Source organism: Ascaphus truei, chromosome 9 (genome assembly GCF_040206685.1).
Source record: "Ascaphus truei isolate aAscTru1 chromosome 9, aAscTru1.hap1, whole genome shotgun sequence".
NCBI classification, from domain to species: Eukaryota; Metazoa; Chordata; class Amphibia; order Anura; family Ascaphidae; genus Ascaphus; species Ascaphus truei.
Genome location: NC_134491.1, coordinates 66,720,370 through 66,747,988, shown reverse-complemented (window position 1 = coordinate 66,747,988; position 27,619 = coordinate 66,720,370).

Here is a 27,619-nt window from a genome sequence, read left to right as displayed (position 1 = left end):
TGTACAGTATATGTTAATTTATATAGCGTCATTAATGCATATAGCGCTTCACAGCAGTAATACACGTGACAATCATATAAATAACAAATAATACAAATAACACATAATGGGGAGAAGTGCTTCAGACATAAAAGTAACATTTAGGAAAAGAAGTCCCTGCCCCGAAGAGCTTACAATCTAATTAAGTAGGAAAAATGTACAGAGACAGTAGAAAGGTGTTCTGGTAAGTGCGTTTGCAAGGGGCCAAGGTTTATGTATGAGGTGTAAAGTATCAACCATGGAGCTACTCATATGTTTTGTTAAGGAGGTGTATTTTAAGATGGGTCTTAAAGGTGGATAGAGAGGGTGCTAGTTGGACATTGAGGGAGGGGCATTCCTGAGGTGTGGGGCAGTCAGTGAGAAAGGTTTAAGATGGGAGAGGGCTTTAGACACAAAAAGGGTAGAAAGATGACATCATTGAGCAGAATGCAAGAGTCAGGATGGTGTTTAGCGAGAAATAAGGGCTGAGATGTAAGGAGGGGCAGAAGAGGGTAAAGCTTTAATAGTGAGGAGGAGGATTGAGTGTGTGATATGGGATTTGATAGGAAGCCAGGAGAGAGATTTCATCAGGGCGAACACTGAGACAGATTTAGGAAAGAGTAGAGTGATTCTGGCAGCAGCATTTAGGATAGATTGTTGGAGAGACAGGTGAGAGATAGGTGAGAGACAGGTGAGAGGCAGGAAGGCTGGATAGCAGAAGGTTACAGTAGTCGAGATGGGAGAGAATGAGGGCCTGTGAGTTTTAGCAGTCGAGCAACAGAGTAAATGGCGTAACTTTGTAATATTGTGGAAGAAAAAATAAAGGTGATATTTGAACCCAAGAGATGAGATTAGGTCACCTAGAGAGAGTGTGTAATGAAAAAATAGAAGAGGTCCCAGGATAGACCCCTGGGTATCCCCTACAGAGAGATCGATAGAGGAGGAGGAGGTGTTAGCAAAAGATACACTGAAAGTATGATGGGAGAAGTAAGAGGAGATCCAGGATATAGCTTTGTTACGAATACCAAGAGCATAGCGAATGTGAAGAACAAGAGGGTGGTCCACAGTATCAAATGCTACAGAGAAGTCGAATAATATGAGCAGTGTAAAGACCTTTTGTCTTTGGTAGCATGGAGGTCGTCAGTTATTTTAGTGAGGGCTGTTTCAAAGGAGTGAGCTGTGCGGAAGCCAGATTGTAGAGGGTCTTGGAGAGAATAGGTGATGAGAAAATGGAGCAAGCGAGAGAATAAAAGATGTTCATGGAGTTTAGAGGCAAAAGGCAGGAGGGAGACAGGACGAGAGTTAGAAAGCCAGGTAGGGTCAAGCTTGCTGTTTTGAGTAATGGTCTAACTGTTGCTTGTTTGAAGGAGGAGGAGGAGGAGGAGGAAAAAGTACCAGAGTAGAGGGAGGATTTAAAAATGTGTGTGAGCATAGGGATTAGAGTAGAAGCAAGAAGTTTTAGGGGATGGGAGGGAATGAGGTCAAGAGGGCAAGTGGTAGAGGGAGAAGAGGAGATCAGCAACGATACATCCTCCTCTGTGACAGTGAAAAAAGAGTCAGTGGCTGGTAGGAAGTGGTGTAGAATGGGAGGAAGATACAGGGGAGATGTCCTGACATATGGATTCCATCTTTTCCTTGAAATAATAAGAGGTGTCAAAGTCCTGAGGTGAGATGGAAGAAGAAAAACAGGCAGCAGAGGGTGGTCTGAGTAGGGAGTCAGACAGAGAAGAGTCAACTTGGGTTCGACTTGTGTGTGTTGATTAGTGAAGAAAAGTAGGTTTGTTTAGCATGAGAGAGGGCAGAGTTGAACCAGGATAGCATACATTTTTAGTGAAGGAAGTCTGCGATAGTGTGAGATTTCCTCCAGAGGCATTCAGGGAACGAATGCAGAAACGCTGGATGCGTGTGTGGAAATTTAGCCAGAGTCTGGGGTTAGAAGGGCTAGAACGGCAGAGAAAAAGCGTGGCATGTAGATCAAGAGAGGATGCGGTAAAGTTGTAGTTCCTAACCAGGTTGTCAGGGTCTGGAGTAAAACAGAGAGGAAAGGGTGGAGCATAAAGTTGAATCAAAAGCTGGTAGGTTAATAGAGTGCAGGTCTCTGCAGAAGCGACACTTACATGGAAGTGGAGAAGGGGAGAAGTGAGGGAGAAAATGAGATCAGATGATGGTCAGAGAGAGGAAAGAGGGAAATGGAGGAATCAAAGATATGTCATTTTTATAAATTACGGTTATACATGAACTTTAAACATGATTTTAAAATAATGGTGTTCATCACATAGATGTAACTCCTTTCTTAGACATGTCACTGCCATTGTGCAATTTTTCCAATCATGTTTCTTTATGCGACTGCACCTTTAAATGCCTCCTACACTATGGAAAGCCCCCGTCTCAGCATGTTACCAAAACAAACAAAACAGCAGGACTGGAGTGAAAAGATACTTTTAAGTGACATTTAAACTCCATACAAATATATACTTACAGCATATTCACTGTGTCTGGTATACTCAATCAAAGTCATATATTAACTTTCTGGAACGTGTGCACTCTACCCAAATTTTGGCCCCCACACTGAAAGCATATGCAAAGCGTCAATGAGTTAATCTACTTTGTACAATCAAGGCATGATATCCAAGACACCTATTTAGTATGTGCTTGTCTTGTGGGGCTGTGGATAATCTATCTTATTGCAAGGCTAATCCATCAAAAGCAGTAGTGTGTAGTGTGCTCTGCCTTTTCTAATTATGACACTAATAAGTCACTAATAAAGTGTAAATGTCCTTTAGAGGACCTTCAGTGAGGCTGTGGGTAACAAAGAAACCCATTTTACTGTGGCGAAATTATACCCTATGTGTGTACAGTATAAGTATATATATTTATGGAAATGTGTAAAAAAAATATATAGAAATTTGTGCATTCCTAAATATGAAATAGAAAAGATACATTGATGTATACATCTTTTTTTTACTTTGTCCTAAGATGGGAGGCTGTGTTTCAAGCTCAAAACCTGGATTTCTGCCATGTAACTAATGCATACTGTACATCATTGTATCAAGGTACAGTAAGTTATGGCTGTTTTATTTTAGGGGGTCATTCATTAAACTGTGGTAGGTCCATTTGGGGTTATTATCACATGGAAACTCTTTTAAGCCAATGGGATAGAGCCCATACTACAATTCCCAAATAAATGTCTGTGACAGTTAACGCCGGATCGAGCTTTGATACCTGCTTTGAGAGCTTTGGGAATCCCAGAGAGGGAGAGGGTGTTACTGTATATAGAGGAACAACTACCCCCACCCTTCACCCATTCATTAGTACAGTGGGTACATCATGCTCCTATAATATGGGCATGATTTACCATAGTAGCAAGAAATAGTGAAGAAATAAAATCCAGGATATAAATGTAAGGGGGTCACCCCCGGTTCCCCTGATCTTCCTTTGCCCCCTGCCTTACCCCTGTGGCAGTGGAGGAAGGGGACGGCGACTTCTCCTGGCGGGCCCCGCCCTCTTGGTTATGGCTCGAGCTTCGCCCATGCGCAAGAAAGATCGCGCACGCGGTCCCCATAGAAAAGAGCTTTGCCAAGAACTACAATTCCCAGCAGCCTCTGGGGACTGCACTTTCACCCTTGTCACAGGCAGCATTGAAGCCAATAGAGCTGGCAGCTTCTCATGCTGCAGAGTTGCAACAATGTTGTGTGCAGACAGGGTTTTTGTCAGTTGGAGCAGGCTAGTCAGTCAGAGACCGGAGCAGCCCAGGGAAGGAGGTAGGGTACAGGAGCCAGGGACTCCCTGTACTAGGCCAGTATCCCCAGGACCCGAGATAGCTCAGCTCCCCAGTAAAGTGAGTGTTGCCAGGGACAGCCCTCAGGTTAGGGACCCTGTCACTTGCATTAGTGGGAGCTGGGGAACAGAAGGGAAGAAAGGCAGCGGCGGACTTAGTGTTAAGTTGCAGGGTGTTGCTGCATGCACTGATAGATATCAGTTAAGTGAGTTGGAGTCAGGGAGCTGTGAGGGAAGGAAGGGTGCGGGGAGCGAGTGCAGCTCCTGCACCCATATAGGTACCCACACCCCAGGTAGGCCCCAACTCCCCACTAGGTTAGTGGGTAAGTGCTGAGGGAGGCCCAAGATAGGGACGCTGCCCTTAGTGTTAGAGTGCTGCCTTGTCAGAGTCACGGCTGTTAGTGCTGTGAGGTCTGACGGGCAGGCACAGTGTTGTGTAGCACGTTGGCTGCCAGCATCCAGTGGGTCACAGCTTGTTGCTGCAGGCGCTGGGATTAGTTTAGTACAGTCAGGGCTGGGAAGAGTTAGGGGAGTGGGGCAGGTCATTAACCCCTATATGCCCCTAGGAGTTTCCCCCGAAGCCACTACAGGTCGCTGTGCTGTAGGGATGGCCTATAGTATAGCGTGTGTCACTTAGTGCTGTAGGGACATGTCCTATGTTAGGGATCCTGTCACGGTAGGGATGATTAGACACGGACACAGCGGACGCTGCGGTTACTGCTACGAGGTTCGGATCCAAGTTGGGGTCCGCAGAGACTGTTTCCAGGTTCGGATCGCCCCTGGCGGTCCGCGTATAAAGGAGTCCGGTGTAGGATCAGACGGAACCATCACACGACGGATCCTTTGTGAAGCCAGTTGGAGATCCGAGCACGGGAGTGCTCAGCAGGTACTATCTAATACACAAGTGCACCAACGGGCCCTTAGTATAAATAGTGACTGCGCAGTCACCCATTGCCTCTCTCTGCAAAAGTGCGGGACATTGGGTGGGGTTCTTTGGACACTGGGTGGGATCACCTGGTGTTGGGGAAGCGTCCTGCTGGACGTCGCAGTAAGTGTCTCCTCGAGAGAGGGACACCTGTTCTGATATGTTATGGTATTGATGTGATGATGTGTTATATGCTGTTCCCAGTAAATGGTATTAGTTAATATATAAATCACTGTGTATGGTATTATTGATTGTCCTGCGAGGAACCACTCCCCCTCTGGTGGGAGCCATCGCAGGTGGAGGCGCTGCATCGTTGTAAGTGAGTACCCCTAGTATAATTGCCCCAGGTTCCCCGTGGCGGAAGCTCAGTCCTCCTGCGAGCCAACAGGTAATGCACCACACCTATGGTAACCTTGTATGTTCCCTTGCACCCCACACTATATCTGCGATTGGGGGGGGGAATACCCGTTACATAAATTTGACACAATAAAAAGTATACAAGTAACAATAATGAGATTTCAGAGGTTCAATACCTTAACACAGCGGTGTGCAAACTGGGGGCGTGCGCACGAGGGGGGACGTGGGACTGACTGCGGGGGTGCGTTGTTTACAGAGGCCCCATGCGCTTCCTGAAGGCACTTAATTTAAGTGCTGGGGAAGCGCCGAAGGCCACTGTATACCTCACTTACCTTGGCTCCGGTGGCTTCTTGAACACGTCGCCATGACAACGCGGCATCAAATGACGCCATAGCAACGTGACATCATGACGCCGGAGCCGAGGTAAGAGGGGGGGGGGCGCAGAGAGAGGGGAACTGGCTGCAGGGGGGCGCAGGGAGAAAAGTTTGCACTCCTCGGACAATGCACCAGCAGTTGCTACAGCGTGGGAGAAATAACACTGCTATCAGATAAGTCATATGAAAAGAGGCCCTATGGCTGATATATGGACTATAGCAATACAATAATAGCTGTCTATAGAATATTTTAGATAACACATAACATGTGATATAATATATAATTACAGTGTGCTATTAACCCATGCTATCAATAACAGATAACTCAGTCAGTACACAACAAACCTAGCACATAATACACACAATATCTAAGAGACCCTTTATGTCATTTAATGTGTGTGTGTGCTCTGAGATTTTCTCAGTTAGCAAGGCACAGCCTTTTGAGTATGTTTTATATGGTTAACTATTTGAATGGTCTCTGTCAGCGTCGCTGTTCTTTCATTAGATACTGAATATCATTGTTTTGTTATTAATAAGTTCTGCTCCCAAGTCACTGTCCGTCCTCCATATATTCCTTATAACCTTTCACTTTGCATGTTATTCACCTGTGCGGCTTTGCAACACTGATCCCTCCCCTTGTTTTTATTTTTATGTTTTATGTTTTTATTTTTTTATAGAAAATGTGTGGTTCTTAGTGGTAATGTTACCCTTTTCTGCATCATGGACCAATAAATCACATTTTTCTTCAATTGCTGTCTTGTGCAGATATATTGGATCACTTCAGTGATTAGTTCCTGCTATACCTCTCTCCCTAAACCGTGCACCACAAATACCATCTTTTTGGCACATCACCCTGTGCGTGTAGCCACTATATATATATATCCTTGTACTTATACTACAGTTCCTTTGATCAATAGTGGCAAACATACTGAAGTCTGTGTCTATTTTTGGATTACATACTATTTTCATTAAGACTAACGGTTAGACCTATGATGTTCTTTTTTGCTTGACATTTGGCTGTATTGATAGCCAGTAATCTCGTGCCAAATTATTATCTGATAAAGGTTGATTTAGGCATAGTCAAGAGCTACCTCCCCCTTCTTTTTGGGTATGTGTAGGCAATTATTAATAGATAGATTAGGGCCTGGCATGGCAAAAGATTACTTTATGATACTTAAATCTCCATCAGAGATTTATATGGTTGTACATTAACCACATCTATTGTCTAAGCATGTTGCAGTAATGATTTGTGTACTTCATTTATTTATTTTTTATATATCTTGCCAGTATACATCAGCATGTATGTTCACATTTTTATGATGTTTTTTACTATCACTTTAGGTGTTTTTGTTCAGGTGCTGTATGTTTAGATCCAAGTGTTCCCTCATGTTGCTTAACATGCGCAGTTGGTTCTTAATGGAGATTTCCTTGCGTTCCATTAACCATAGATGCGTGTCAGATGCACGCAGTTAATCCAGAGCTACAGCAACAGTCCAGTTGCTGACAGGTACTCAAGGGGTTAAACAACATGGATGGGAGTAATGATTAAGTAGTTATTTCTTGCACCTGTACATTTAATGGGGTTTTAGGTATATATGTGTGTTCGTTCTCACTCTGTAAATCACATCACCTTGATAAAGGTCCCGATTGAGGACCAAAACGTTGGAATGATGTCTTGTTGATTCAATACAATATTTTGATTACCATTTGGAGTACTGCCTCTGATATTTCATCTTGATGCGGTATCGTATTGCCTAAATTATTTTATAGGATTTGCACCCAGTATTTTGTTGATTCGGACGGAGTGCTTGTGGTTCTTTCAAACTGCTATATATATATATATATATAGCGAATAAACAAGAACAATAGGCACTCCGTCTGGAAATTCAAGATGATGGGTGCAAATCCTATAGAGAATGAATAGGCAATATGATACCGTGTTTGAGACGAATATCAAGAGGCAGCACTCCAAAAGGTAGTCAAAAAGCTTTGTATTATCAAGACATCATAACCAACGTTTTGGTCCTACACACGGGACCTTTCTCAAGGTGATGTGAATACAGAGTGCAACAGAACACATATAAATACCCATAAAACACATGACATACAGGTGTAACAAATAAAACAATACCTGGTATGATAATGCAGCATAATGATGGTCTCTACCAAGTGTCTGGATCACCCAGTGTTGTCTGGAACGCAGGGGTACGCCCGTGTGGTGAAACGCACTCACTGCGCATGCGCAGGTCAGGGGTGAAAGGCAAAAAGTCAAATAATCCCTTGGTGCGTTTCATGGAACCAGAGGGGGCGCCTGCAGGCAATGAAACGCATGCCGAGCCTAAATGGAGCTAACTGCGCATGCGCGAGCAGTGGTAGAGTGAAAATAAATAAATAAACAGCGCGTCTGCAAGGAAACCAATTTACCCTAGATCTGTGTATATTTGCGCATGCGCAATAGATCAAATGTGCGCTATAGCATAGTATACGCTACAATGATAGGCAGAAAAGGAACCAAAATTAAGCTAAAAAGCTGAGCAATGACTAATTAATGTGGCTGATATTGCCAACATGGTAAAGGTACATATATGTGTACTGGCTGCTGAATTAAGCATATCAAGGAATGGGCATAATAGATGGGAGCCATCAAACTGAAAGCATACCATAAAAAATAGTAAAGTGAACACCCACAAAAATGGTGCAAAACAGTGTAAAATAGTGAACATAAATGATGAAGTGGTATGGCAATAATAAATAATAAATAAACATAAAGCACTGATGAAATAGCCAATGCAACAAAAACACTGTAGCAACATGGATCAGACAAAACCAGAAAAATAATGGTATTAACGTATCAATTGTCAATTATTGATCTTAATTACTGATTAAAGTAAAACACGTAAATGGTGTGGATGAGTCCATACTTAAGCCGTTCGATCAGAGAAAGCAACTTAGTGAAAAATCCTCGTTAAGCCCGCGTGGACTTAATGTATCCAGATTGTAGATAGTTCTTGCTTCCAGTTGAAGAAGAGCTCTATTGCGGTCTCCTCCCCTGGGGGATATTTTGACCTGTGCAATGGGCATGCACCGAAGGGTGGCAAGGCTATGTTGTTTCTCCTTAAAATGCCGTGCCACTGGTTGCTGGGTTAAATCCTCCTTATTGTCTTTATCTGCCAGAGCCTTCCTGATGGCTGAACGGTGTAGGCTGAGTCGCTCTTTCAGCATCCGTATGGTCTTGCCTATGTAGTAGAGTCCACAAAACACCTGATGAAGTAGATAATGAATTTTGAATCACAGTTTAAAAATTCTTTGATTTTAATACGATGACCCTGATGGGGATGTGGGTAGGTTTTGCCAAGCACCATGTATTGGCAATTGACGCATCCCAATTGACGTAAACCCCTACTGGTCTATTAAGCCAGGACTGTTTTTTTTATATATTTGGAACTGGGATCCGCCTGTGTCAGAAAATCACCAAGATTGCGGCCTCTCCGATAGCAGAAACGTGGTGGATCCTTAAATAATTGTCCAACTTGTCTGTCCTTTGCTAAAATGTGGGTGTGTTGCAAAATGCTGCGTTTGATGAAGCTGGATGCTGTGGTATAGGTGCTCTTGATATTAAAACGGTTATCGCATGCCTTTTTATGTTGGGGTTTAAGCAAGGTACATCTTTGTATGCCCTTGGCCTCTTCAACTGCCAGAATAACTTCTGTATAGTCTTGTAGCCAGATGTCCTTTATCCTTGTAGACAATAGTATCAAGGAAAGCTACCTCTATAGTGCTGAAGCTCAATGTAAAGCGTATAGTGGATGGTAGATTATTTAATGTATCAACGTATGTGAGTAGCTGTGACTCAGACCCTGACCAAACCAGAAACAGGTCATCAATATTGCGAAACAATCTCACAATATGTTTGCTGTATAACGGATTGTTGTCCTTCAAAATGGGACTGAGTCATGTGTCGCGATCCCGCCTACTGCCCCAGTTTGCTTCCGCACTGGATATATTCGATGACGTCAGTGGCCTATTTAACCACCGCACGAGTGAAAAAAAAAAAGAGTGACCGTTGTTGTTAGCCGCCAGTGCAACAGGTAAGATGCGAACTGCTGCCCGGCTTCCCTGGCCGTTATAAATTACCAGCGTGCTTTGCGGGGCATTCGCCTGTTCTGTGTCAGTTACTGACGAGTTGTAGTGGCCACTATAACTGTCTCACAAAACTTTCTCCCACCCCCTGGGATAAAACAGGTTTAATTTTGGGAGAGAGGCATCAGGTCAATATCCCGTGTTCATGTAGTGATTGGGCGCCGTGACCGGTGTTTGCGTTGAGAAAGTGCGAATGGTGCTACCGATGAGAGGTTGCAGAATCCCTGCACTGTCTGTTGCTGTTAGAGTTATGCAGTCGCCTCCATTTATGCATGTATCACATACATGACCACCCCTCCACCGCCCCCCGGGACCACTGGGAGAGTTATGCCAGCTCTCCCCTCCAGTGGACATGGAACCCCTGATCAGGGCGGTCATTTTTTTTAAAAAGTGAAAATTCTTTAGCGGTGTAAATGCAGTTGATTGAGGTGACATCACTCTTGGCAGAAGAGGCCGTCAGTGTTGCCAGCTGCCACCAGGAGGAGTCACCAATGGACGGACACACACACACAACCCCCCCTCTCTCCCCTATATTCAGGCGCTGTGGCTCTGCCGGGGGGAGGAGATAGGGAGGCTGATCCTGTCCAGTAATGGGGGGGGAGCGAGGGTTGAGCTCGGCACGTCCCCCGCAGCTCCACATCCCCGCATCCCCGCAACCCTCCCCTAGTGAGCTGCCGATCACCCCCCCCAGTCAGCCGCCAAGCACCCTCGCCTCCCCCCCCCCCCGTGTCCCTGTACCTCCACTGAGCAGAACACAGCTCTGCCGGGGGGGAGACTGGGTCTGCTCCGGGGCACTCAGACAGACTCCCCCTCCCTGTGTCTCCATACCTCCACCACGGGGGCACGGGGGGCTGCTCTGGCAGAAGGCACCAACGCACACGGCCGTGCCTGCAGCTCTGCGTGGGGGGAGTGAAGAGAGTCAGGAGAGACAGAGGGCAGGACCCTGAGAATAACACACACACACACTACACAGGGAGACACACACACACACAAGGAATTCACAGCTATTTTAAATATAGAAGTGCAAGTAGTTAAAACACGTGTTCCAAGTTAAACTTTATTGCGTTTTGGCACTGAAATTGTGTTTTTATTTTTAATTAAAAACGTCACCATTACAAATACAATTTCTGTGACAAAACAGTGACAAAAAGACAAAGAAGTTTAACTTTAAATGTGTGTGCTCGGCACACACACTTTTTTTTTATCGTGATCCCCGTTATAACGTGGTCGCATTATGTGGACCACAAGCACCACGTTATATTCTGCCGGGGAGAGAGATTCTGCTTTACTAGCATCCCAAGCGCTATATATTACACACACACACACATATATATATATATATAGTATATATATACTATGTAGTATTGCTTTAAACATTTTTTTCTGCTCTGAAAAATTAACGCAGAGATTTCTTGCCCTGAGTTTTTGATTTCTCGTGTACCTAAAGGCAACCAGCTCTTTATCTCACAGTCTGCTTTTGCTTCAGATATATCCAAACACACCTTAAGTAAGACAATACATGGAGAGACACCTGTACACAAAAAATTGGCACCACTGAGGTACCTGGGAAATATGCTAATTGGCAATCTGGATTTGGCCAAAGTTGAAGATCCCTGAACTAGATCGTAGGGATTCATACATTATGTAAATTTTATTTAAAACTGTATATAATAGTTATATAATAATAACATATTTGTTTTTCTATAGAAAATTAAGCTAAGCAAGGAAAAGCAAACTGTAGTGATTGTAATGTTGGAATCATTTTTATTATATTAATAATATTTTCCTAGTACTGAATGAAACTACAAAAGCTCCAGTCGTCTCCCTTTTCTATAATGTTAGCTCAGGGCTTAGCAGCATTTACCCTAATATATACAGTATGTAAACAGCCATGTAAAAATCTGTTTTTATTGCGTTTGGATTTGTTTTTAGTAAACATCATTTTTAAAATGCCCCAAATTCAATGAGCCTGAAGCAAAAGAAGACTGTGAGATAAAGAGCTGGTTGCCTTTAGGTACGCGAGAAATCAAAAACTCAGGGCAAGAAGAAATATCTGCGTTAATTTTTCAGAGCAGAAAAAAATGTTTAACGCAATACTACATTAATCGTGTAGTCCCACTTAGTAGGTCCAAAACACTTCATTTGGAAGTCCTATTGTCATTTACTAATCAATACTTACCAAGTAAATGAACATGTTGTATGGCATAGCATTTCTTAGTAAATACTACCATTGTCTGTTTTAAAGAAATACAGTATTGCAAAATTATTTTTTAAGTAACTCTTAAAGGAGCTACCACCAATCCTGCCTCTTTTTTTCTGCATTAATGGGAAGCTGTGGGTCCCTGGAGCTGAACCACATAAATTTCAGCCCCGGGGACCCCTTAGTTCCCGAGATACTTCCTGAGTAAGGCAGCACTGGTACATCCTTGTATTTAAGTACCCTGCATCACACAGGCTGATAGGAACCCACAATTGATGACATCACAGCTTCCTATCAACCCGGGTGATGCAGAAGATTTAAACCTACATTTTGTTCCCCTTGGAAGGGAAGGTATCAGCGCTACAATCAGCTGTAAGTATTATACACTGGCGACACACTTTATTCGAGCTCGGCTAGTCCCACGAATTCGGGTATACCCGGGTGTATTGAGGTTTGTGACTGTTTTCTGCCCGAGTGCATTGAGGTATTCTCAGGCAGGGATTGAAGCATTTTATTCCCGCTGGCTGCAATACTGCACAGTATATATATATATATATATATATATATATATATTGTGACAAACGCCCCTCTTTTGTAGTGCTGACGTCTGTCTGGGTTCTTCCCGACACAGTCTTCTAGGGTTATTTAATACAAAAACAGGATCATGCAAAGTATTAAGCTGCTTAACTCAGGCTTCTGCCTGCTTTATTTTCATCCAAGTAAGGTACTGCAGCTTTAACATGTGTAGGTTAGAGGTACTCAGATACTTTCATTCAGCAGTTCACTCATTTCATTGTTACAGTATTTCCCACACTGTTATTTCAAGTAAAAAGAAACCAAACTATATAAACAAAATCCTATCCCTTTCAGGGATCTAACTACACATCAAAATCAGTCTCTCTAACAGCTGCTGGCCAACTAAACTGGTTCCCCAGCTTAAAACAATGCTCTCTCATTTAGGGTCACAAGATACAGCACAGTCTTTTAGCAACAGCAGTAACCATTTGTTTGTCTTATCTGTTTGGGGTGTCCAGGCAAATCCTCTGGTACTGTGATACGTGGAGAGGCCGTCAACCTCGATACTGGATGCAGGAGAGTAGCGACACCCCCAGCCCCCAGGCTCCAAGGAGAGAGAGTGAAATGCAAAACCTCTCTGCTCTAAATACCTGTGCATGTGATTAGAAGAGCAGGTAAGGGAGAACTAGAGCCATTGTAATCTGTGCTCTGGATTTTCCATCCAGCTGCCTGAGTTAATGGGAAGCTGTGGAACGGATCATTTTTAGCTATTCCTGCACTTTCTGCTCTAAAATGGGGCAGAAAGCTGCCTAACATCTTTGGACTATGTCACATATCCCCCTCCCCAGCTCACACCTACTGGGGTGAGCGGCCATGGACCTCACTGGGGTGAGCGTCCTACCTGAAATACTTGAGCTAACTCCTCAGTACAATATTAAGTATTCACATGATACGAATATGAACTTCATTATAAATTTACCAACCGAAAAGGGCATTTTTTTTTCCATATTGTAAGCTACCAATATTTTTTCTCTTATACTGTACTACAGCCTTGTAATCTTAAGGGCCATCAACCCTGTATATTAATTTGTAGTTTAGCTACATTTTCAACACAGAGAACCAATATAACATTGTAATATTGACAAAATGCTTATTTGCATAGTTAAGTGTCCGTGACATAGTCCACACGTGTAATAAAAAAATTAAATCGGTCAGTTCCCCCAAACATTTTTTTTTTTTTTTTTTTTGACTTCCAGTCTATTGCATCCTTTGACTTTATTTCATAGCCCGCTGCAACCTGCAAATGACTGGACTGTTTCTTTAGCTTCTGATGAGACCCTTGGACCAGATTCTCCTTGGCTCCACAGTGTGGTCCAGATTGGTGAGATATGGAACTATTCAGGCGCCATGTTAACCTTCGTTGTTTTTTCTTTTCAATCTTTGATTTCCCTTTTGTGGCCATTACCAGGCCTTTGGGTTTTGCAGACCTAGTTGCCTCTGTACAAACGTAGTCCATATTAACCATGTCATCAGGATCTGTCAACAAGTTTGTGTTTTCAGGAACTGCCACCCACTTGGCTAAAACATCTTCTGTGTTGTCCTGGGTGTGTCCACTAGTTTGATAATCTTCTGGACAACGTAAATGAAATTGAGGATCTGGATTTTTGAATTCCAGATCAGGGAGTATATTCTCAGGAGGGTGCCTATCTGTTTCTGGAATAACAGCAGCACAATCAAAGTCAATTCTTTCTCCTTCCTCTTTGTCATCAGTGAGGGCATTGAGTTTACTTTCCCTGGTCTCCTTTTGTGACCGTGTCTCTTTTAGCCTTGGAATCTCTTTCTCCAACTTCATCTTTATAGCAAATCGTAATATTGCAACAGCATTGAAGATACACGTATAGGAACGTACAGCTTGCTTGGTTAGGAGGTAGGATTGATAGCCCGACTGAACCACTTTAGCCGCTTCTCCCATGTCCGTCATCTGTTTCAGAGCGAGGTTTAACTCTGTTTCATTTTCTCTATTCTTGACCTGCAGCTGCAGGTGCTCCTTCCGGGTCTTGTCCAGCTCCAGCTGCAGCCGGGCCCCCTCATTTGCCGTGTGGTCCAGCTGCTTGTAGATATCGGCCATCTCGCTTTTATAGCGCAGTGTCAGGCAAACCACCTGACGGACGGACACCTCCTCTCTCTTGGCGCACTGTATCTCGCGCTCAGCCATCTGCTTCTGCAGCTCTTCAACCTGATCGTGCCAGACCTCCCTCAGGGTCTTCACCTCTTTCTGGTGCTTGCTCTGGGTTTGCATCAGCGCCTCCATTTTTTGGAGCTCTGCAGTTTGTGTCGCCTGGATCGCCGCTGATTCTGTATTCTGCAGTGCTTCCTGCATTTCTAACTTTTCCTGAATCAATTGCTTCTCCACTTTTCCTGCTTGGTGAAGCTTCTCATCACTTTCACTGATCTGGTCAGTCAAGTCTGAATTTTTCTGTGTCAGACTTACATTCTCTCTTTTTACAGTCTCTAAATTACTCAGGGTATTCTCATAGGTTTTCTTCAATGTACACAGCTCTGTGCTGCGAGCGTAGACCTCATGGCGTGAGAGTTCCAGCTCTGCTTTAAGCGCGCTAGCCTCTTGCCGAGAAACCCCCAACTCTGTGATGAAGTTTTGCACATCTTTCTGGGACATCTCATAGCATAGTTTCCAGTCAGTTCTTGTTTTCTTTGATTCGCTTGGCTCTCTGCCTATGGTGGTAGCAGTAGCCTTTGTCATCTCTAGGCGTGTCGTCATTCCTGGGACGATTGCGCCAGGCCCTATGGGCTGTTGCTCATCTCGGCGCCTTTCTGACGCATGTCCTGACAGCGCAGGTTCAAGTGGCTCGGTCACTTCCCCTGTGACTTGAGGAACAGTTTTCTTTCTTTTTGCTTTATTAGCTCCAGAGATATCAGTGGTCCTGGGCACACACTCACTGTTATCAGCTTCCACATCTTGCTTGCACTCACAGGGCGTTGCTTGCTTTTGCAGCTGTTTGTCTTTGAAAATTTTGGGGCACACATCTTCCATGTGACCTACTTCACGACAGGCCCAGCATACTAAATTCATCTGTAGGTACGGCTCTCCTCCAGGGTCATGATCATAGTATGGCCTGAAGGGACACTGTTTTGTATGGTTACGTACATTACACAACAAACATTTCACGTCGGCCATTTTAGAAACCCGGCAGGGACAATTGCTAGCTGCAATTTCACTCACTTCAGCAACTTACATACAGCACTTGCTAGCTGCAAATTCACTCACTTCAGCAAAAGGCATTAGCTTTACAAACAGCACTTGCTAGATGCAAAAAATTTTTTTTTTTTTTTCTTCAGCAAAACATTTTGGTTTTCTGTTTGGGTTCAGGGTGCTATTGCATCCACACTTCGCACATTCTCTGTGTACGCTAGAAGCACAACTGATATACACAGTGGAACAGACTTCACTCATAGCATCTGTATTTTACTTCAGCTGGGCGGCCATTTTAAACCCCCGCATTTATTTGCAAACCCACAGACTTTAGTGTCTGCCCGCATTCTCCACCATATGTGACAAACGCCCCTCTTTTGTAGTGCTGACGTCTGTCTGGGTTCTTCCCGACACAGTCTTCTAGGGTTATTTAATACAAAAACAGGATCATGCAAAGTATTAAGCTGCTTAACTCAGGCTTCTGCCTGCTTTATTTTCATCCAAGTAAGGTACTGCAGCTTTAACATGTGTAGGTTAGAGGTACTCAGATACTTTCATTCAGCAGTTCACTCATTTCATTGTTACAGTATTTCCCACACTGTTATTTCAAGTAAAAAGAAACCAAACTATATAAACAAAATCCTATCCCTTTCAGGGATCTAACTACACATCAAAATCAGTCTCTCTAACAGCTGCTGGCCAACTAAACTGGTTCCCCAGCTTAAAACAATGCTCTCTCATTTAGGGTCACAAGATACAGCACAGTCTTTTAGCAACAGCAGTAACCATTTGTTTGTCTTATCTGTTTGGGGTGTCCAGGCAAATCCTCTGGTACTGTGATACGTGGAGAGGCCGTCAACCTCGATACTGGATGCAGGAGAGTAGCGACACCCCCAGCCCCCAGGCTCCAAGGAGAGAGAGTGAAATGCAAAACCTCTCTGCTCTAAATACCTGTGCATGTGATTAGAAGAGCAGGTGAGGGAGAACTAGAGCCATTGTAATCTGTGCTCTGGATTTTCCATCCAGCTGCCTGAGTTAATGGGAAGCTGTGGAACGGATCATTTTTAGCTATTCCTGCACTTTCTGCTCTAAAATGGGGCAGAAAGCTGCCTAACATCTTTGGACTATGTCACAATATATATATATACTGCATTACAATTCATGAATTTATGCCATCTGGTAGACACGCGAAGCATTGCAGCCTATTAAATCCTAATCATTATCATTTAACAGATCAGCCGCTCGTCAGCCAGGCATGAACCCAGGCTGGGAAGGCAAACGCAACGGGGCTTGTCAGAGGTGAGGAGCGGCGCATTCCAGGTATCTGCCAGGTACATACTGGGTATTTGCTCGAATAAAGTGTGTTGGTGCAGTAACCACCAGGGAGTCAGCTCTGTGGACCCACTTCTTCCCATCCATGTAAAAAAATGGGTGAGGGAATTGAAAAAGGGGAATTGCACCTAGTATAGGAATAGTCACTGTTAAGAATACTAGATTTTCTACAGGCGTTAAACGTGATTAGTTATTCCGTACATCCATTTGGTGTCAAACATAAAAACTCCTCATCATGTTTGACGCAAGTTCTTTGGCCAGGAAAGGCTTATGCCAGCTTAAATGTGGAGCTTTCATTGACAAATAGAAGTGGGCAAATAATAAGCAAGACAACAGAATTAATCTCTGTCTAAATGAATGAGACTAAAATCTGATACAACACAGGGAAGATGGTTTCACAGCACAGTGAAGAGGGACTGTAGTGCCTGCATTGTCCTTATCTGCACACCATTGGCCCTAATCTTCGCTATGTGAGTTATACGGCTGAGAGAGAACATGCACACAAATCTTTAATAAGTCTTCAGTAAATTAACATAAGACTGTATTCTCAGCTGGGGCGCAGCGGTGACATTTGCTTTGTCTCTGATAATCGTCTAGCCTAAGGCACATTGTCTTGTAAATTTGAGGAACTGGTTATGCTGTCAAAGGCTGTTTACTGCAGCATTGGGGAGAGTGGATCTGAAATTATTAGCCACTTGTCAGGGACAATTTCTGTACCGTGTTATATAGCAAAAAGCTTTTCTTGCAACATCTGACAAATACATTTGGATTATCCCGAGGGGATTCGTGGCAAAATGCATAAGGCGAAAAATGTAAACAACTGTGCTCTATCTATATTGATGGAAGAAGAACATTTAAACTTCTATAACCTGAGGCTGTGCTTTTCTATTCGTAGCAACTATCTTCAAGAACTGATTATTATAGAAATTGGTGACAAATAAAGACCATTTGGTCTAGCCAGTATGCCAATTTTACTACCTCCTGTGAAGCCTCAAAGTCCCATTGCTTTCTAGACTTTTACAAATTTAGAATGCCCTTGTGTCTATCCCAAACACATTTTAATCACTTGATCTGTATTAACCTTCACCACCTCTTCGGGAGGATTTATGGTTCAGCTACTCAATCGGTGAAGAAGGTGAAGAAGTACTTCTTCATGTTTCCCCTGAGCCTCCCACCCTACAGCTTCAGAGCATGACCTCTGTGACAAACGGGCAGACTAACACACGCAGGAGCCAAAGGAGATCACATGTACTGTAGCTGACTAGAGGCAAGGTCCCATCCCCTCTAAGACCTCGCTCAGACAGGCTGCTACGTTGGCGTGCTTGCCTTCGCTCCTCCGTCGCGCGCTCCTGCAGCCCAGCGATCTCTGCTCAAACTGCAGGAGTTGGGTCGCGGCGTTTGGGTACGTGGCGGGGGGCGTAACGAACACGTCACTGAGCTGGTTCGCCTTTTTTGGCTGAACCAGCTCACGACGCGCGACTGTAGCCCCAAATTGCAATTCGGGTTGTGGCGGCAAAATATCGCAGCATCAACGCTGCACTTTGCCGCGGTGGAGTTTTCAGTTTGAAAACTCCCACCGAACAACCCGAATTTGCAGCGGACGGGTGCATGCACTTTAGCGCGCGCACGTCGCAACGCGGCCTGTCTGAGCGAGGCCTAAGAGATACACAAGGGGGTGGGGACCGCCTTCCAGGGCAAGGACAGATGTAGGGGAATGAACCATTGGATAGGTCCTAGGAACGGGATAGAGGATAGGTATGGGAATGAATGGGAGGGTGCAGGAAAGAGGAAGGGTACAGCAATGGGAAGGATCCAGCAAGAGACTGGATCCAATAAAAAGGAAAGGTCCAGAAGCAGAAAAGGGTTCACGTAATGAGTAAGTGTCCAGGTAACAACCAAAAATGTCCAGTTAAGAAGCGAGTGTCCAGGTAAGGAAGGTATAAGGCAAAGTAAGAGCATCCAACAGGACAAGCAAGATAACCTAGTTGCACAGGCAAGGAAGGTAACTTCTACTTTATATAGGGCATAACCAGGAAGTAACCCTGAAAAACAGAGAGGAACAACCAGATGCTAACCCTGGGAAACACAGGGACAACCAGATTTTAACCCTAGGAAACCTCAGCTGAAGTAACTGGGCGAGTTCTCCACTGCGGGCGCAGTCAGAACATTACAACCTCTTTTCAAACATTCAGCCCTGCTCATAACAAATTCAAGCCCTTTGGGCATCTCCTGATAAATTTAATACTATTGTACAATAGAACAATTACAAATGGTAGTTACCCAACCTGTACACAAAGGTCCCAACCTCTACACCATATTTTGCTATTGAACACCCCAAATCATACTCCGTAAAATACCAGGAATTACATTAAATCTACAAAGCAGAAAGTGTTGCAGGGATGAGAGCTGAATTTTAAAGCCATGATTTGAAAATCCGCCCTCAAATATCTATTTTCAATTCATTTTTAATACTTCATTTATTGCCTGTTGGTTATTCCATTTTTTTGTATCCGTGCATGAAAAGTAACCGTTTTATACACCTGACAGAATTTTTTTTAGTCAAACAAAATTAACACCAGACTCAGCATCATTAATGATGTAACTTGAATTCTTTCCTCCTCTCCGTCTTGTTACTCTACTGTATAGTCTAATCTTACCTCCTGAAAGCTGAGTTTGCCATATAGTACTACGAGTCCTTCCAATACCACTGGGTGCTAACCTGTGAAATATAAGGGTGCAGAAGTAATTATTTGGTGAGTCAAACAAAGATATATAGAGAGAGAAAGAGTCTAATTTAGCAGAAAAAAGATGGATACTTTCAATAAGGTAACAGTTCTTACAACTTCTCCGCGCTGATGAAAGGTTAGGCAAGGTTGACTACAAAATACAATTTGCTTTTGTCCTATTCTCCTCGTACAAGTAATTGGCAAGAAAGAGAAAGCTGACCTGCAGAACAGAGGCAGAAAGGGTATGAAATAGCATTTTTAAAGATATGCCGAGATAACCTAATGAAGTTCTCAGTGAAAAATCAGATGGGGTGTTATTTACATTTTTAGATGCCCTCAAACTACAAAAAAAGTATGGACCAATGAGTGTAATCAAGTTGACATTGACTTGTCTATTCTTCTTCTTAAAGGTACTACTGCTGAAGATGTGAGTCCGTTTGAAGCCCAAGTCCTGTTTCACAACATATCGGGGCCCCCTGCAACAATTTTAAAAATCCCCCAAATAAACGACGCAAAATAAATCATACATTTTTATTCCAATCAAATAAAGTTTTACATTCGTCCGTTTCTAACTCTGCCATTTCTCTCCCCTCCCTCTATTGCACCCGATCTCTCGCTCAATCTCTTCTCTCTCTTTCCACCCCCTCGTTTTCCACTCTTTTCCCCCTCTCCTCACACTCAATCCTCCTCTCTCACTCAATTCCCTTCCCCCTCCACCTCTCTAAGAATTTGACCTTGTTGAATGGGGAGGCCTCTAGTACCATGACTTCTGGCGCCACCTGGGTACACTGACAGGGGTCAGGGGAATTGGCATGAAGGCCTTGCAAGAGACAATGGCCGCGGCAGCCGGACACAAAAGTTGGGCACAATCTCTGGTCAGACCCAACGTCCAGCGCCGGCCAGTCTCCCCCTCCCCACATTGCCGGGTTTAGCAGTAATGTACCTAAGCCCTTGCAACATATGCTAGATTTACAAACAATAAAGTAAAACTGTGGCATTAGAGACAAATGTGGAAGTTCATGAGCTGTAATTATTTCATAGTTCCCTTGGTTCCAATATACTAACATTATCAAATACAGTAGTCGTTAAGGTTTAAAAAAAAGACATACATACACTTAGGTCCGGAAATATATGGACACTGACACAATTTTCATCATTTTGGCTCTGTATGCCACCACAATGGATTTGAAATGAAACAACCGGTTTCAATAGAAGTGCAGACTTTCAGCTTTAATTCAAGGGGTTGAACAAAAATATCGTATGAAACGTTTAGGAATTGCAACAATTTCATGAACAGTCCCCTTATTTTAGGGGTTCAAATGTAATTGGACAAATTAACACAATCATAAATAAAATGTTCATTTTTAATACTTTGTCGAGAATCCTTTGCAGGCAATGACTGCTTGAAGTCTGGAATGCATGGACATCACCAAACGCTGGGTTTCATCCTTTGTCATGCTTTGCCAGGCCTTTACTGCAGCTGTCTTCAGTTGTTATTTGTTCGTGGGTCTTTCTGCCTTAAGTTTTGTCTTCAGCAAGTGAAATGCATGCTCGATCAGGTTGAGATCAGGTGATTGACTCGGCCATTGCAGAATATTCCACTTCTTTGCCTTAAAAAACTCCTGGGTTGCTTTCGCAGTATGTTTTGGGTCATTATCCATCTGTAAAGGGAAGCGCCGTCCAATCAACTTCGCTGAATTTGGCTGAATCTGAGCAGACAATATATCTATACACTTCAGAATTCATCCGGCTGCTTCTGTCTTTTGTCACATCATCAATAAACACTAGTGACCCAGTGCCATTGGAAGCCATGCATGCCCATGCCATCCCACTGCCTCCACCGTGTTTTACAGATGATGTGGTATGCTTCGGATCCTGAGCCGTTCCAAGCCTTCTCCATACTTTTTTCTTCCCATCATTCTGGTACAGGTTGATCTTAGTTTCATCTGTCCAAAGAATGCTGTTCCAGAACTGGGCTGGCTTTTTTAGATATTGTTTGGCAAAGTCTATTCCGGCCTTTCTATTCTTGAGGCTTATGAATGGTTTGCACCTTGTGGTGAACCCTCTGTATTTGCTCTCGTGAAGTCTTCTCTTTATGGTAGACTTGGATAATGATATGCCTACCTCCTGGAGAGTATTCTTCACTTGGCTGGATGTTGTGAAGAAGTTTTTCTTTACCATGGAAAGGATCCTACGATCATTCACCACAGTTGTGTTCCGTGGATGTCCAGGCCTTTTTGTGTTGCAGAGCTCACCAGTGCGTTCTTTTTTTCTCAGAATGTACCAAACTGATGATTTGGCCATTGCTAATGTTCCTGCTATCTCTCTGATGGATTTTCTTTTTTTTTGCAGCCTAAGGATGCTCTGTTTCACTTGCATTGAGAGCACCTTTGACCGCATGTTGTGGCTTCACAGCAACAGCTTCCAAATACGAATGCCACACCAGGAATCAACTCCATAACTTCTACCTGCTTAATTGTTGAAATAATGAAGGAATAGCCCACACCTGTCCATGAAACAGCTTTTGAATCAATTGTCCAATTACTTTTGGTCCCTTGAAAAAGAGGGGGCTACATATTAAAGAGATGTAATTTCTAAACCCTTCCTCCAATTTGGATGTGAATACCCTCAAATTAAAGCTGATAGACTGCACTTTAAGCCCATATTCATTATTTAACAGTAACTTGAATTTATTTTGCTACACAGCCGAAATAACAAAACTTGTATCAGTGTCCAATTATTTTCGGACCTAACTGTATATGTCACTCAACGGCAACCGTTGCTCTATTTTAACTGAGACACTCATACTAAAAATGTATTTATATTTATCCTGAGGGTGGCAAATAAAAGCCCTGGTGCAACATTTGAAGGCAAACAAACAGGCAAACAAGACGAGTACAATTCTCATTTTAGAGGAAGATGTCAACCTGTTTAGTGTTTTATGGCTATGAAGGATAATAGACATTATATCCTGAAGTGTATAGTCTTTCGAAACTCCATCACTGGACTCTAAGGTCTTTGATGTTCACAGAAACCTTAGGACTGAGTGCTTTGAACTGATTGATCCCGGTAAACTGGGTGGTTCACCCTTTAACAAGGAACGGACAAAACTCATTACAGTATAGTTTAATTAGAATGTGTGAATTTGCTTAATACTAGAGCAAGTGAGGGATGCGTGTTGGTTTCTCAGATATAAAAAGAAATACTTTTCCATTTATTTATGCAGATATTCACAAAATGGGTCAACATTTGCTAGTATATTCGCCAACCATTTTTGCAAAATATAATGTTGGTATCCAGGTGCTCTCTAAGGTCCACATGCACTAAGCTTCATGAAATCAGAACAAATAACGTTAGGTTACCTAAAATAGTAGTGGACATTATTGCCCTGAGTTTAACTCAAATGCATTAAGCTAATTATATGCGAAAACAACAGCCATTGTTAAATCGTTAGCATAGGGTTAACATCAGAATAAATGAGCACTTCTATGCTTCAAATAACCTAATGTTAATTCGTGTCTAACCTAAAAGTGGCATTAGCTCACTCCAGACCCTAAAATATCAGGGTGGGGGGAAAGAAATAGAGAGAGAGAAGCGAGAGGGAGAGAATTTTCCAAAATCATGCAAAAGTTTAATCTCCACTTATTATACTGATCTCCCAAACCGCACTAATTGCCATTACTGGAATTCATTTTTCCCCTTATGAGACAGAATTGGATAGTGTTTCACGGGGAGGGGGGTTTGTTTACCTTCCTCAAGATCAATATACAGTAAATAAAAATATAGGATGAATATCTCAGCCGTATACATTGCACATAGGATGAACTCGTTTTTCCACCTCATCTACTATGTAACTATGAATGTTAATTTATTTGATTCTCGGATCCTGTTTTGTTCCTGTAAGAAAATAAAATGCTACTGTTCATTCCATTCGAGCCTGATGTCCAGCTTCTCATTACAGCAGGCACCAAAGCAAGATTGACGCAGCAAGTTTAATTATTTCTCTTTCTGAAATGCCAGATATATAGTATGGATGCTCGATGCTATAGGGCTAGATGGTAGTTTCCATTAAAGGCCAGAAACCTGACTGCACAGTTGTTTTTAGCATTTATAAGCAGGGATAAAAATTGTGTGTGTGCCGAGCACGCACATTTTAAGTGAGACTTATTTGTCTTTTGTCACTGTTTTGTCACATAAATTGTATTTGTAATGGTGATGTTTTTAATTAAAAATAAAAACACAATTTCAGTGCCAAAATGCAATGAAATTTGACTTAGAACAGGTGTTTTAGCTATTTGCACTTCTATATTTATAATAACTGTGAATTCCTTGTGTGTGTCAGTCAGTGTGTGTGTGTGCGTGTGCGTGCTTGTTTCAGTCAGTGTGTGTGTGTGTGTGTGTTTCAGTCAGTCTGTGTGTGTGTGTCAGTGTGTGTCAGTGTGTGTCAGTGTGTGTGTCAGTCAATGTGTGTGTGTGTGTGTCTCTCTGTGTGTTGTGTGTGTTACTCTCAGGGACCTCCCCCCCTCTCTCCTGACTCTCTTCATTCCCCCCTCCCCACTGAGATGCAGCCGCGAGGATCTGTCTGAGTACCCCAGAGCAGCCCCCACTCTCTACCCCGGTGGAGCTGTGTCCTGCTCGGCGGAGGTAGGGGGACATGGGGGTGTTCAGTGGTTGACTGGGGGGGGAAGGAGAGGGGGGTGCTCAGCAGCTCACTGGGGGGAGGGCTGCGGTGATTGCGCGCAACGGTGGATGTGGGCTGCTGGGGACGTGGCACACTCAAACCCCCCCTTCTCCCTGTTACCGGACCAAAGCAGCTCACTCCATCTCTCCTCCCCCCCGGCAGAACCACAAGCCCAGATCTCGGGGGGAGAGAGAGGGGAATCCTCTTGGTGGAAGCTGGCAACTGTGACGGCCTCTTCTGCCAGGGGTGATGCATCACCACTTACTTCCACCTCAATCAACTGCATTCATGCCGCTAAAGATGTTTCACTTCAATATGAGCTATGGGTAGTTTGATTTGTTCAAGCAACAGAGTTGGAAAACCAGGATTGGAGTTTCTAACTCCCCACATGACAAATTCAAGCCTTTTAAAATCAGCATTTGCATATTTTTTCCTTGTTTCCCATTTCCCTGTTGCAACAAACCTTGTCAGACCTGCCATGGCTTTATTCTCCCTGGTAAATATTTCTGTAAGAAACTAGATCATAAATATTGACACTGCTACAAGTTTACATTTTATATACATCTACACCAGTGATTCTAAAACATTGTTTTGACCACAGGCTCGCAAACAGCTTTCCAGGGCCAAGGACTGAAGTCTGTCCCTGGGCCTCTAGTTGTTGAGCAGGAGGGGGTGCCACAGGTTGATGAGCATGGAGGATGGACAGGGCCTGTTTGCACCTGTGGTCTGGCAGAGGAAGGGACAAAGCTTCTCTCTTCCAGTTAGCCAGACATGCCCCCCCCCTCCACACCCAGGACGGTAGTCCCGGCTCTCGACCCCTGTTGGCCCTGCGTGACTTGTGACACCCTGGTGTGTAAAAACCCCAAGCCACGGGAGTCACAAAAATTACAAAGCAAGACAACTCTTACGTTGAAGACAGTAGCATCAAAGTTTTACGGGTGTCATCTGTATTTTACAACTAAGATTGGGGTGTCACCATACAAGCTACTGATCTAGATACAGACAACAAGAGATTCATACACATTGATCCATGTTCCAAATTAGTTTCTTAGCATCAGTTTGATCACAGTACATCATTTTGCATCATCTTAACCCCTTCGGTGCTGGAGAGCAGTAACACATAGATCTGCAATTCATTATTATCAATGGGAGTGTTTAATAAATTAAACTGTACATTTTTCGAGCTGGGGATATTTTCCCTGGGGTAGGGGTGCTGATGTTTTAAGAAATCGGCAGCTGCATAGGGCTTTTATTAAAATGCAGAGATACATGAATAATATGGAAAATATTTGATTAGGCAACATGCAATGAGAAAGCTTTATTCCCCTGAGGATTAATGTCTAATCTTAGCAGTACATTGATGACAGGCAAATAGTACGTCAGTCAATACAGAACTCAATATCTTGTGCCTCTCATCGCTGGTCTTACTCACCAGTAATTAGATTGTGAAATGATGAACTGGAGGAACATCAGCATTTGCATGCATGCTGACCAATACTAATCAGCTGAAAAAAACACAGGCTTCTCTTAATTGGTAACCACAATTAGACACAAAGCAAAGAGGACCCTGCATAGCCTCATTACTGGGCTATTTTACCATAGAAACACAGCAATGTTCAGCAGATAAGAAGTTAGAACCACTTGGCCTTCCCAGACTACCTATTTTGCAAAGCTACTGTAACAAACCCAGTGGGGGAAGTAACTCCAAAACAAAATAGATTCTGCACACTAAAACTGCAAAGCTGCATTTATTAAAAGTCAATGGAAATAAAAAATAACGAAAAGCCAAAACATAGTGAAATAACTATATAAAGTGACTAATAGAAATCCTCAACATTTCAAGTATAGACCCTCTGTAAAGAGATCTACTCTTGACAGAGGGCTCTTTTTGGGAGCCATATGGGAGGGGGTTTGCACCTGATGGTTAGTCCTTTTGATTTTTGTTAATTATTTATATGTTTATTGGTATTAAAAAAAAGTTTTTGTATGGTGCACCATCACATGTTATTTTTGTTCCTAAGTTGATGCAAAGCCTTAAAGCTCTTTTGATGAATACCCACGTGTCTATTTTAACAGATTTGAATTCATGTCCTGTATGAGCCTCCACCACCACTCCTGGTAAACTATTCTATTAACCCACTACCATTTTAGTGAATAAATACTTTCACTAAATCTAAAAGGTATCTGCCTGTATTTATATCTGACTTTTTGAAGATGGTCCCCTGCAAGGGAACCTGTTGTACCACCCAAAAGCTTCTGGCGCCCTACTTGTCATTGCCCAGCCAATTACTACAGCCCCTGAGATAAGGTAAACTATTGCTGTGTTGGATATTATACCGCTACACTGATGTGACCTCCTTTGAGAGCTGAGAAAGGAGCGTTACACTTATTATGTCTCTAATACAGGATCTAATCAAAATAGCCTTTTATCAGTGTCCTCCGATAATTTCACAGGTTGTATTCCTTTGCACACCCCGTGTTGGTTCGAGATTTCTTGAAATTTTCCCACGTTAAGACGCGAGTTTACTAGTGTTTTGATCGAGTGCAGAAAATTGCATTTTAGCGTTGTCTGCCATACCGTCGAGAAACTGAAGTGAGCGACCTCGAGTTGTCTTAAAAAATATAATTGAAATTTAACCTGTCTTTTATTCCCGTACAGTACTTCAAGTTTGTGTGTGTAATTGTAATTTGAAGATTAAAAATATGCGTTCATATACAGTACATGGGAAAGAAGTTCCTTCAGAAGCTCCTTAGCTTTTAGCCATTCAAAAATTCTTGAACTGTAGAAGATTTAAAATATGAACACACACACAACAAAAAGTATTTTTAACAAATTCAATGTTTTATTTGTACAGGATAATAAAGTTTATGTCAAATTGGAACCTTGTTGAAACGCATATGCGTGTCATCACATTTCTGCGCATGTGAGGAATGTACAGTACTGCGTATGCGTGTTACTGTACAGTAAGATACAGTGCATTTCCTCACGGAGTCGCTAAATATCTGCTATACAGTAGTACAGTATTGCTGGTAGTGTATATAATTCGTCATTTTTTCTCCCTCCCACTCCAGATCACCAGATTTGAACCTTATAGAATTGGTGTGGCATGCGCTTAAGGATCATATCAGAAAGGTTGTTAAACTATCCAAAAAGGAGGAATTAATACAAGGAATAATGAGTTTCTCGAATGAAATACTGACTGTTCAAAGATGCAACAACTACATAGACCATATTAGCATTGTTTTGCCTGTTCCTTTAGAGTGTAATGGGAGTGCCACTGGCATGTAATAAGGTACAGTACTGTGCTGTACTGTAGTAAGGTAAGTACAGGTACAGTAAGTATAGTACAGATTTGTATGGT